General features: G+C 31.6%; 1 protein-coding gene across 1 annotated transcript in view; it reads right to left on the bottom strand.

Moving 5' to 3' along the window:
* The window catches only part of LOC115890808, a 93,695-nt gene that overhangs the window by 64,554 nt on the left and 14,699 nt on the right, over positions 1 to 14,442 (bottom strand). The gene's annotated exons all lie outside the window — the stretch shown is intronic.

The following is a 14,442-nucleotide window of genomic DNA, read 5'->3' as shown; positions in this document are numbered from 1 at the left end:
TCAACGAACCCAAAACTTACAATTTGTAAAAATCTAATCGTTTAGCTACAATACTCCGTGTCGTATGTGGTGAACAACCCTGTATTTGCGTGTCTGGAAACTTTCTATCCATTTATTTTAAACGGTACTAATGGATGATTTATGTTAAGAAGCTGTAACACGTTGAGCGCCACGTGCCCGCCGTTGGGTATTTCAATTTTGCAACGGAGGACCAAGTGACCACCGGTGGACATTACTGATTTTCATTGCCAGGACAACGTGCCCACCCGTGGTCACACGATGCAATACATTTCAAGACCGTGTGCTCACGGGTTGGAACGTTTTATGTGCATTTAGCATTAAAAAAGTTTAAGTTCGGTCCCAGAATGTAGACAAATTTTACTTGGATTTGGACTTGGGAGTTTGGTCTCCCAATGTCTAAAAAATACTGAAATGACGACCGGTGGACCAAAAAAAACAAGGTAAAATTAGAGAAATAAAGCTTTATTCATCAAAGATAAATGGTACAAAGTCGTACCAGCTGCAAACAATTAATATAAACGAAAAAAAAAATCTTAGTCCCAATAAGTAACCAAGGGGATGCCCACCCGTGAGCACGTTGTCTACCGATTCATTTCAAGAATGACCACCGGTGGGCACGTGGCGCTCAATGTGTTAAGGAAGTAGTTCCAGACTTTTCTTTCCAGAGTTTTAATAATATACAGTTTAACCAATGACTAAAAAATACAAGGACGTGTAACTCCCATATTATACGGGCTGGAGCAGAATTTGTGTTGTTAGACGCCATCATCTTGTAGACTACGGATGAGTCACCAGCTCGGCAACAGCGACAATTTTAACTATTTTTAATAGTTTTTTTTGTATAGTAAACAGTGCAAAATAAAAACACTAAATCACCACAATATACCAAAACACTTTTACACTGGACGCGCGTTTCGCTAACCATGTTAGCATCATCAGCAGATGATTATAAACTGTAAACTTTAGTTTATAATCATCTGCTGATGATGCTAACATGGTTAGCGAAACGCGCGTCCAGTGTAAAAGTAAAAGTGTTTTGGTGTATTGTTGTGATTTAGTGTTTTTATTTTGCTGTGTAACACCAAAGGTTCCAACCCTCAACTGTAATAGTAAACATTGTATAAACTTGTGAAATGTGTTCAGCTTTCAAGTGTAAAAGCCGGAATGATAAGAAAGAGCCAGGAGTTACATAACATAGGTAAATAAATAGTATAGTCTGTCCAACGAGAAGATCATTGACAGTGATAGATGTGTCTGTCATTTTAATTTCAAAGTAGTTTATTTTATTTTACAAAGAAATAAGTTGGTACAACTGAAACGCATAGCAGGATATATTTAAAATTTGATTGACAAGATGACAAGTGATTACTTCAAAATATTGTGAATAAAACTGTCAGAAACTGTATAAAACTGAAAAAATGTAATCGAGTTATTTTATTAATGTAAACGGTATTATTAATAAAAACGGTATGTGTTAATACAAAACAAACAAGAAAAGACACTACATACCAAAAAATATGAAAAAGAACTATTATTTACTTTCAAGCTTTATGAAACTACCCGCATTTATGATTATATTTATCAATATAACTTATGTACAAATACAAATTTGTAATATTCCACAGGAATAAATAAAACAACATAGGTAAATAAAACAAACTATTTTATTAATAATAACACCTACCAAATTTTATACCATTAATTTTAATCTTAATTTTTTAAAACCAGTACCTTTTGACATTATTTTTCTGCAGTACTAAAATCCATTATTTACATATCGTGAAAGATATCGTGTAATGTCGATATTTTACAGCTACTCCAGTTTTTAGTATGTGTTTAGTTTGATCCTTCTACCATATACGAGATGCACTTATCTACGACGAAATGGTATACAAACTTTATCGATGGCAACTTCATTGGTGTATAAAACTTTCTGCCTGGGCAGCGAGTATAAACCATAAACTGTGCTCTGGGTCTACAGTTAATTTTCATTCGATTTTTCCTCCACTTGACTTCAAAATACACAAAACACACGTAATAATACGAATCAAAATGCATCATCTTCCAAAACGCAGGGTATTTAACAAAAGTTGACACAAAATTCTAACCTATATGGCAAGACTTTGACAAGCGTCAAAAATGACAAAAATCTAAAGGCGAGTTCATACGCATCGGCGCGGCGTTCGTTTGTCGTTCATCGTTCCGTCAAACCAATAAAATTGAAATACGATCTGTCATTTTTTAAATAAACCAATAAAACTGGTTAAAAACAACAAGACACGACGCATGACGGATTTATATTTAAACCCATCCATAGATAACTTAAAAATTATTAGAAACTTTTTTAGTAAAATAAATAGATTGGTATGGGACGTCATCTGCTTTTCTTCTGTCATCGTCTGTCGAAATCTTACCTGAGAAAAAAAACAGAGTATAACGTACTTGATATATGCTATACGCCGATATTAGTTTTGTACTTTTTGTTAATATTTTAATTGCTTTTTTTTTATAATTAAGTAGTATGATACCACCTAAATAAGCAGAATAAGTAGTCAAAACATTTATGAAAAATATAAATCCTTCAAGCAGCTAAGTTAAGAAAAATATATGGCTACGGCACTGTTTGGACCCATAGTAATAATTTGGTCTTGGGTGTTATTAGTCCTTGTATTCTTTAGTCATTGAGTTTAACTATTCTTACCTCCGGTTTTCCATCAGTACTGTTTCAACACAAATTTAACAATTGTTGAAGTGGAGAATGCGACAGCTTGTCAAACTCCAATTTTCCAAGCAGAATTGGCAGTTTAATATCACTCACTCTGAAATCCTATCGCTAGGGATAGTACAGTTGGGCTGTTAAGTGTTATTGGGTCTTATATTTCTGGCTTTTCTATAGGAGTGCTTAAAATTTTTCATCTACTGTTCGCCACGGGCAGAAAGTGGACGTAAATGTCTCTTTTTGTGTTATAGAGGAGAGTAAAAGCTTCTTCTGATATATGTAGCCCAAAGCAATCCTCGCCTTCCAAGTTCACAAATGCGTTCGTTCCCATCGATGCCGATGTCCAGTTTTATCCAGTTTAACAATAATATGGTAAAAAATGATGTATGTAGAAGCGGACGTCCGAGAACGGACAACGAAGGCAACTAGAATAGCAGGATGCCTGAATGATACAATATGGCGAAATAAAAACATTGAGGTGGAGACTAAAGCGAGAATTTACAAGGAAACGGTACGACCAATAATGACATACACTGCAGAAACTCGACCTGATACAGCGAAAACTAAACAACTACTAGAAACAACCGAAATGAGAGTACTACGCAGAATAGCCGGAAAAACGCTTCTGGATAGGGAGACAAATGAAAGCATAAGAAGAGCGTGCAAGGTGGAAAATGTAAATGAGTGGGTACTCAGCAGAAAGGAAGAATGGAACGAGCATATCAGCAGAATGGACAACAGAAGGATAGTGAGAGTTGCACGCGACAAATCAAACTTGTCAGTCTAACCGGTAGAGACGACGAAACCAAACAGGCGATTCGCCTAGTATGAAGAAGGAAGAAGAAGAAGAAAAAAATAAAAAATAACAAAAAAAATTCATAATTTGTAATGAAACAGTATCTTCATTCCAAAAATTTGCCATGTCTACTTTCATCGCTAAATAGATGTTTAGTATAACGCTTGACTTCAAATAAACGGCCTCTATTGTTCGCAAATACAACCGAAGTCAGCGGTGCGTCTACGAAGTATCCTAGTTTACCAAAAACCCTCGTTAATTTACTCCAGAACACAAACTTCGCTCCACTGTAATCTTTGATCTTTATTTATTTTAATTAGTGTCAGGATGACGCATAAGCACATAGCCTTTGTGATTTCGAGAGTAGTATAATATCACTAAAGAGTAATTTTAACTGAGGACTTTTATCTTTTATATAAGGGAATTGTTAACTATATTGTAACTGCAGAATAAATATTTAATGAATTCAATGTGAAAGAAGAGTTTTGGACCTTGTCAAGTTTTAGTACGAATTTCAAATAATAATATTAAAAATGCCAAAAAAATAAGAGAACTAAAGTAATCATTCAACTAGTGTCAATTCATTGTGTTTGACTTAGACATGTGTATTGGGATTATGTATTAGACATATACAGGGATCGGCAATAGTGCGTCGGGCATCTGTAGCTCGTAGAATAACAAACTTAAGAATTTTGTTTAAGTGCAAACTTAAAGTATGTACGAGGAAGTATTTCAGAAAAAAATATTTTAACTTCTATAGGGTGGCTCAAAAAAGTGTGAGTGGATCGGGATGTTTTTTTATATGGAACACCCAGTATATTATTGCATTTTTGGCTTCCTTTCAGATCACTTTACACAATCCTAAGATATGAGTAAATATGCTTCGATAATTTCAGAAATAATAATAAATACATAAAATATATATATATATATATATATATATATATATATATATATATATATATATATATATATATATATATATATATATATATATATATATATATATATATATATATATATATATATATATATATATTATATATATATATATATATATATATATATATATATATATATATATATATATATAATATATATTTCAACGTTCCTTAAAAAAATTATTACACATACAAGAACCTGTCTTGAAATCAAAACTATATTATGCATTTACTTTAGATGGACTATAATTATTACTTTAGATGAACTATACTTACTTTGCTATAAATGTCGTAATCTTACGTCATACATGGTGTTCAAAATACTACGCTAAACTTTCTAAAATATAAAATCTATTTCTTCCTATTTTTAATTGGAACACCCTGTATGTTCATAGCATCCTACGCCTTCCGGTACCCAGTTGCCAGTCTTTCCTATTTTTCCAATCCCCTGGATGAAGATTCCTCTCCGACATAGCTTTATGTAGGTATTTCTCCAATCCATGTTGCTTTTGGTCTCCCCTTCTCCCCGTTTCTGATGGTATCCATTTCAAGACTTTCTTCGGTATTTGGTCCTCTCTCATTCTTTCTACGTGCCCATACCATACCAGCTGTCTTCTTGGACCTTTTAATTTTGTATGATATCGTATAATATATAATGAAATTTGAATTACAAAAAATCTATGTTATCTATACTAATATAGAAAATCTTAAGTGACTGACATACTGATTAATCACGATCCTGCTCAAACCACTCAACGTAAGAAGCTCAATTTTGGCATACAGTTTGATTCTAGGGTGTAGAGGTTCGATAAGAAGGGATATTTCGAAATTCCTGTTCCAAGAGGGTGAAACCACCCCTCAAATATTACAATATTTTTTATTTAAAAAACGGTTAAGTTTCCGAAAAAACGCTTAAACACGTATATTTTATTTTGTTTTTTTTTACATATTTTAAGATTTTTTAAAAATGTATACAGGGTGTTTCGAGAAATCTGGTTGATTAATCACGATCCTGCTTAAAGCGCTTGACGTAAAAAGCTGATTTTTGGAAAACAGATTGAGTTTAGGGTGTAGAGGTTCGATAAGAAGGGATTTTTCGAAACTCCAATTTCTAATGGGGTGAAACTATCTCTCAAATATTAAAATATTTTTTTATTTAAATACCGGTGAGTTTTTCGGAAAAACTCTTAAGCACGTATATTTTATTTTGTTGTTTTACATATTTTAAGATTTTTTTATAAATTTATACAGGGTGTTTCATAAAATATGACCATTGAGTAATCACGATTCTGCTTAAACTGCTTGACTTTTAAAGCTGATTTTTGGCAAACAGATTGACTGGGGTGTAGAGGTTCGATAAGGAGGGGTTTCTCGAATCTCAAATTCCAAGAGGGTGAAAACGCCCCTCAAATATTACAATATTTGTTATTTAAAAAACGGTTAGTCTTTCGGGAAAACGCTTGGACAAGCATAATTTATTTGTTTTTTTATATATTTTGAAATTTTTTAAAAAACCATACAGGGTGTTCCAAAAAGTTGGGTAATTAAAATTAAAGTTGGTCTTAACCACAATTCTGCGTAAACTGCTTGACGAAAAGCTTATTTTTGGCAAACGGATTTTTCGAAAGTCAAATTCCAACGAGATGAAACTACCCCTCAAATATTACCAAGTTCCTCTCTCTATTTCATCTATTATGGTTTGCTGGACATGCATACTTTCCCTTATCTTTTTATTCGGTACTCTTTTCATTCTTGATATTCCCGCAGATTTTCGCCAGAAGTCCATCTCGAGTGCTAATAGTCTTTGTTCCATTCTATTAGTGAGCTGCCATGTTTCACATCCATATAAAACTATACTTTTAAAGATGAAATTATAAATAGTATGTTTTTTCTCATATGAGATGTGTTTGGACCATAATACTGAGTTTAGGCACCCGATGACTTTTTTAACTTTCAGCATTCTTTCCTCGATCTCGCTCTCTGTTCGCCCGGTATAATCTATCTGAGTTTCAAGGTAGGTATATTTACTGCATGTCCCTATCTCTATATTTCTATCCAGACGTAGAGTTTCTGCTGCTTCAAATTATTTACCGACAACCCCCACTTTTCATACTCGTTCAAATGTCTTGTTGACAAAAAATCGTAGGTCTTCCTTATCTTGGACAACTACCACTTGATCATCTGCAAAACGAAGGTTGCATAGAGTTGTTTCGTCGTTAAGTGGTATTCCCATTCCTCTGCACGATCTTCTCCAGTTTTCTAGGGCTTCATTCAGATAGATTTTAAATAACATCGGGGATAAGTAGCAACCGTGTCGTAGGCCCTTAGTTACAGGAACACCTACAGATAGCGTCGTACCAAGTTTTATTCTTGATTTGCCTCATTATATAACTGTTTAACTGCTTCTATCGCTGTGTTGTTTATAGAGGATTTTTCAAGAACTTTCCAGAGCTTTTGGATTGGAATGGTGCCATACGCTTTTGTGAGGTCAACAAAGAGGAGATGTACATCTCTATTGGTTGCCACTTTTTTTTTGACCCAACGATATTTTCTCGTGTTTCACCGTTCAAAGAGCCATATGAAATGATACTGAGTGTATCTGCGAAACCATTAAAAATTTTGAAATACTTTAAATACGAAAAATGTTCATTTTTGAACTCTCCATCTAATAAAAAATAATATATAGGGTGTTCCATTCAAAAAAAGGAAGAAAAATTATTTTATATGTTAGAAAATGGCGTAGAATTTTGAACATCCTGTTTGATTTATGATTACCATATTTATAGCAAAATAAGTACAGACAATTTAAAATAAATACCTAATATAGTTTTGATTTCAGGACAGTTCTTATATTTTTAAGAAAGGCTGAAAAATGTTTATTTTTTATTTATATCTTCATATGTCTAAAACTATCGAACTAAATTTACTCATATTTTAAAGGAAGCCAGAAATGCAATAATATACAGGGTGTCCAATTAAAAAAATAATCCGATCCACTCACGCTTTTTTGAGTCACTCTAGAGAAGTTGAAATATTTTCCTCAAATACATCCGAGTAGATACTTTAGGTTATGCCTGACGACTGTATCCCTGACGCCCTGTATATCTATGTATAAAACTCAAACTCCCTGGCCCTTAAAACCTGCTCTATGTCTGCGCAACATGGACCCGTTTGACATTTGATAACGACCACTTTAACAAATCCTTAAAAATAGCAGTGCGGATTTAAAGGCAGACCGCATGAATTTTGCATCGGACGCCAAAAAGCTATATGGAGGAGGAGGATTTCCGGGCACTGTAAAGTGCCCGGACTTTAAGAGTTTGCCGACATGCATTAAATTTTGAAAGGGAGAATTTCGGGTAAAAATACTAAAGCTCCATCCAATGATAAATTTGTGAATCTCTCTATATAATTTTGTTCGAAATGTGACTACAAAAATGTGTATCTAAATGAACTATACGAGTTCTAAAATAGTCTTGCAATTGTTTTACCTAGATAGAGTTTTACAATTTTATAAGAAATCAGTGATTTATCGCCTTTCGTTTCTTCGCAGAACTAAACTTTTTCTCGTCTAGCGTAGTTTAAAAATTTCCTAATTTCAAAGTGCAATAATTCAAGCGACGACGCTCCCAGTACGAATGATTAATTGAGATTTCATTCTTTCTTTGCAATTGTGGTAGAGAGCACAGCGGGGGGGTCCGAGAGGACAGAAGAAGCCTCGCTATAAGTTGATTTGGAAGTACACACCTGGGAAATATTCTTGCTTTTTTGTGGCCACCGTGACTAATGTTACATGTCACCGAAACACAGCATCACGTAGAGTAATTTAGAGTGTGTCTTAAGTGCAGGTTGTTTCTAGGTATTTATTACGTTGTGTAATGATATACTGAGTAATTTTAATAAAACCGATATTACAGTAGGCCTAGAAGTAACATTTTATTTTAAGATTTGTTGTGTTACAAACTAAAGTTAACTGGCTGTTACTGTAAGTGGCTGTTACTGTCATAGATAAAATAGTATCATTTTGTTATAATTTTATGTCTCGTGGAACGTTTAGTGCTATTTGTGGCTGTACATTTTTTTTACATATTAAGGGCTTCTGAGAGTGTGATTACCGTTTGAACTCGACCCAATGAGATTTTAGAATAACGAAAGAGTTTTACTATATTATACAGGGTTGTTCACCACATACGACACGGAGTATTGTAGCTAAACGATGACATTTTTACAAATTGTAAGTTTTGGGTTCGTTGAAGGACTATTAGAGGTACAATTTAAAAATAATTTTACAAGATACAGAGTGTCCCAAATAAATAAAAAATATCAAAGTTGTATTTTTTTAAATAAAACACCCTGTATATTATTACATTTTTAGTTTCTACGATTAAAATAAAGGTAAATTTGATTAAGGTTTATTATACTTAAACCTTACCGTTTTTGAAATATTTTCAATTTTGTGAAATTGCAGTAAAAATTTCAAGGCTTCATTTCTCCATGGGTATCAGAGTTTTTAATACTAAATATTTACTGAAGTTTATTTACTGATCAGTTATTGTGTTGCAATAATAAAAATAATACTACCTTATACAGAGTGTCTAAAAATTTATTTTAAATAATTATTAGCTTCAAACGGCAATAACTTGTTTAATTTAAATGGAACACCCTGTATATTTTACGAGAATCAGATGCACAATTTAATTGTCTATCAAATTATATTTTTATTTATCTCTTTTTTAGTTTCCGTAGAAAATGCATTTTCTTGTAATTTAGAACTTATTTATCAATATACCCATGGACTATTGACATTTTAGATTATCTTTAAAGATGTACCAAATTTTTAAAGAGTACAGATACTAATATTGTCGATATAATTCGTTTATTTCATTAAAAATAAAAAAAAACTGTTTAAATATTTGTTAAAGAGGATCAATTAATATGATTCCAGTATTCAAACTACATTAACTGACTGTTTGCGTTGATTAATAATAATTGCTCCAAATACTAAAAAACTGAATTTTGTATGGGCATTAGACAGTGTGATAAAAAGTAACACCTTAAAAATGATATTTCATTTTTTAATAAATGCTTATTTATAACAACAGAGACTTTAATTTGATAACTTATTATTATATTGATTTCTGACTCAAATCCACATTTATTTATAATAATTTATTAACGAACACAATTAAGTATGTAATTAATTAGTATATGGGCGGAAATAATGATGTTATATTTGATTAATGGTATACTCTTTTATAAAGATTTAAATAGTTTTTTGCATACAAATGGGCTAGTACTATTATCGTTTTGCTAAAAACGATAATATTACTAGTCTGTACATTTTGTACATTTGTTGCTTTAAAAACAATCTAAAATGTCAATATTCCATGGATATATTGATAAATGAGGTCTAAATTATAAGAAAATGCATTTTCTACGAAAACTTGAAGGGATAGGTAAAAAATGGTATAATACTGTCGCGACCCCGTTTTAGAGGGTTGCGGCTAGGGACGTTTTAGGTATCGAAGATCGTTAAAACAATCAATATATATAAAAACAAAATATAAATTTATTAAAGAATTAAATACATTAATTTAGGTAGGAGAAATGTCAAGCAGAATACCTTTTGACCAATAAAATATACTTAGAGAAAATATATAAAAAATATAAACTTACTTTACTGTCATTATGATACTTGGAGAACTCAACTCAACTGAACAGCATGACTTCTTCATTCGTTCTCCCCGAGAGAGCCCTCGACTCTCCTCTGATTTACTTTTTAATTATTCTACCATATTGATATTTACAACAATAAGAATTAAACAAAGTTCACCTTCAGATCTTTCATTTTTTAATAAATGCTTATTTATAACAACAGAGACTTTAATTTGATAACTTATTATTATATTGATTTCTGACTCAAATCCACATTTATTTATAATGATTTATTAACGAACACAATTAAGTATGTAATTAATTAGTATATGGGCGGAAATAATGGTGTTATATTTAATTAATGGTATACTCTTTTATAAAGATTTAAATAGTTTTCTTTTTGTATACAAATGGGCTAGTAATATTATCGTTTTGCTAAAAACGATAATATTACTAGTCTGTACATTTTGTACATTTGTTGCTTTAAAAACAATCTAAAATGTCAATATTCCATGGATATATTGATAAATGAGGTCTAAATTATAAGAAAATGCATTTTCTACTAAAACTTGAAGGGATAGGTAAAAAATGGTATAATGCAATTTGATAGACAATTTAATTGTGCATCTGATTCTCCTAAAATATACAGGGCATTCTATTTAAATTAAAGAAGTTGTTGCCGTTTGAAGTTAATAATTATTTAAAGTAAATTTTTAGACACTCTCTATAAAGTAGTATTATTTTTATTATTGCAACACAATAACTGATCAATAAATAAACTTCATTAAATATTTAGTATTAAAAACATTGATACCCTTGGAGAAATAAAGCTTTAAAATTTTTACTGCAATTTCACAAAATTGAAAATATTTCAAAAACGTAATGTTTAAGTATAATAAACCTTAATCAAATTTACCTTTATTTTAATCGTAGAAACTAAAAATGTAATAATATACAGGGTGTTCCATTTAAAAAAATACAACTTTGATATTTTTTATTTATTTGGGACACTCTGTATCTTGTAAAAATATTTTTAAATTGTAGCTCTAATAGTCCTTCAACGAACCCCAAACTTACAATTTGTAAAAATCTCATCGTTTAGCTACAATACTCCGTGTCGTATGTGGTGAACAGCCCTGTATAAATAACTAACCTAACCTATCAATCTCAAGGTAGTGGGTTCGAATCCCACACCCGACATTTCATCAGCCGACTATTTTTATTAAAATAAAAATAGTTTGGGTACCTAGGTCGACTCGGCCTGATATGAGTACTTGGGATTCACAATCCTGAGGTCATAATAGGCGGTTGAAGCGTAGTGCTAGCCACATTACATTCCTTGTATACCGAACGGTTCTAGTATGGCAAGCTGTACCTTGCTACTTCCAAGGCTTTAAACGCTATACAGAGAAGACCAGGCTACTAGTAACATAGCAAGTTGCCGGACGAATTTACGTTTACCCGTTTTGCGTTCGTAGTCGAGATTCACTGCCGACTAGTCGGCTGGTCAGGCAGTACGCAGTTGCAGTTGTGCTTGGACGGGTCGGTCGTGACAGACTAGGAATACGACGCGAGGAGTGCCGAGTATTTATTATTTTCATTTTAAGTGTTTACCTTCACTTAAGGTAACATTTAAAATGAAAATACTTAAATATTTATTATTTGAGTGTGTTTAAAAGACAAAACTAAAAATAAATAAATTCTCTAAACCCCCCAAAAAAACTAAAATATTACTATAAATAAGAAAAAGTGTTCAAAAGACCATCTTCTTGTGCTAGACAGAAGCCTAAGCGGTCGTAAAATCCCCGTCTGACATTGGCTAACATATTAGGGCTAATAGTTTGGAAAACCTCTCGTATTTTTACTTGAAGCTCATCCAGATTATTAGCCCTATTATGACCATACATTTTGGATTTTACATAACCCCACAAAAAGAAATCATTTGGAGAAAGATCTGTTGATCTAGCGGGCCACAAAATAGTTAAATGTCCATTAATTAAACGGTTGGGAAAAGTATTGTTCAAATATTCTTGAACAATACGGGCATTGTGGGCAGGACAACCACCTCAGCAATTTGATTACTTGAAAACGTGGGATTTTGATCCGCGGTAGCACAAATGAACACTTGCTTTAACTCCTGTTCTTCATTAATCAACACATCAGGCTTTTTGTGTTTTTGTGGGAACACGCACCCATGTGTTTCAAAATTATTAATGACTCTTGATACAGTAGGTAAAGATGGAATTGACCTGTTTACAAAAGTTTGTGGAAAATTGTTTGTATATTCCGATAAGACCTATTTTGGAAATACCATTTTACAATTTGAATTTTCTTACGAACTTCGTAAACATCCATTATTTTACTTAAAAATAAATTTTACACGAGAACTGTCGCGAGAATCTATGTATTCGTTTTGGCTATTAAAACAGGAATAAATACAAATTCTGAAACATTCTTATCGCATATCTACCTATTTTTATTTTATCGCATTTTTTCGCCTGCTTTTTATCCGGCGGACGGGTATACGCTAATTCGTCCGGTTCTGCCTATGTTACTACTACGGTGGTCCGGTCTGTATACGGGAGCTATTATTATTATTATATAAATAAGTCACAAATTTTGGGGTTTCTGTTTTTACTTGTTAATTTTAACAGTTAAATTACAACTTAAAATTGAATGGTATATTTTGGGAGATATTTGTAGATCATGTTAAACATACCATTTTATATGTTACTTGTGCATGTGCATAATTAAAAGGTATATGATAAGCATTTGATTTAATTTTTACAATTTTAAGATTATACGCTTTACATCAAATGCTTAAAAGTAAAAGAAGTTTTATAATGAAACTTTAGTGATATATTTCTCTAACAAACATCATTTTTAGATTAAATTTAGAATATTTGCTAGCAAAGGAGAATTTTTTGTCACTTTAATAGGGTGGTAAATTATCTGTTAATATTAAGAAATTATTAAAATTTGTTTTCTCTGACTTAGATATTTATTGATTTTTATCTTATGTTTGTCAGATAATTATCCAGAAATAACTAGTAAAAAACTAATTCACACTCAACGTTATATTGTGCATGTCATTCTAAGGAGCATATTTATGACCCCACAAAACTGCAACTCTTTCCTTATTTAAACGACTCTTTATCTCCAGTAGTTTCCGAAACCCATAGAGAACATCGTATAAAACTCGCCCTGCTGTATTTTTCTAAGTAAAAATGTTACACAAAATAACTTTCACAAAACTACGCAAGACAGTATAAAAAATTATTGACTCACCAGCAATAGATGGCGGTATAAGAAGAGCTGATATATTCTTATTTCTATATTCATAAGCTGTAACTCCAGGCAATCCAGGTGTTCCATTAATACCGGGTCTTCCAGATTTTCCTTTAGGTCCATGAAGCCCTAAACAATAACATTATCAGTTTTTATATTTTTAAGAAACTAAGTGGCCTTGGATAATTAATACAATAAATTTTCTAAACTTGAACTTTTTCTCGAGATTTGTTAATTATTAAGTTCTGTTTAACTACTACTATACATTAACTTATGTATACAGGGTGTCCCACTTAAGATGGATACAAGCCAATTTCTTGATTGTTTGTTGAGCGATCTTTTTAATTTTTGGCAGGAGACTGTATAGCTATAAGACGTACAGTTTGCCCAGGGTAAGAAATGCTATACGTCATAGACGTACCTTTTAATGGGGTTTGATTGTTTTCGAGTCAAGAGTAAACTACCCTTAGGACAGTATTTATTTTAAATCTGATAAATTATAATGAATCCTCCTTACCTAAGATACTTAAGTTCTAATTTTTATAATACTTTTATATAATTCCTTACGACGCCACTGGATAAACATCTGGTTTATTTTCAATAACTAGTTATATCCAACTATCAATTAATAATCAATTTAAGTTTTCGGATGGCGTCCATAATAATTAAGATACGATACAAAAAAACTAAATATTTTCAATTTATTTTGTTTACTTTTATATATAAATTTTATATATATATTTCCGATTCCATTGAAAACTGGGTTTTAAAATTATTTTGTAACTGATTTTATTCATTTGTATTATTAGCAAAACTAAAAAAACAATTTTTTAAAGTAAACAAAATAAATTGAAAATATTTAGTTTTTTGTATCGTATCTTAATTATTATGGAAGCTATCTGAAAACTTAAATCGATTATTAATTGATAATTGGTTATAATTGGTTATTGATAATAAACCAGTTGTTTATCCAGTGGCGTCGTAAGTACTTAAAAAATAATAATAAAAATAAAAATGTCTTA

Source organism: Sitophilus oryzae, unplaced genomic scaffold (genome assembly GCF_002938485.1).
Source record: "Sitophilus oryzae breed Bouriz unplaced genomic scaffold, Soryzae_2.0 scaffold_926_pilon_pilon, whole genome shotgun sequence".
Taxonomy (NCBI): domain Eukaryota; kingdom Metazoa; phylum Arthropoda; class Insecta; order Coleoptera; family Curculionidae; genus Sitophilus; species Sitophilus oryzae.
The sequence above is the reverse complement of the archived record's forward strand: the minus strand, read 5'-3'. Positions and strand labels throughout refer to the sequence as shown.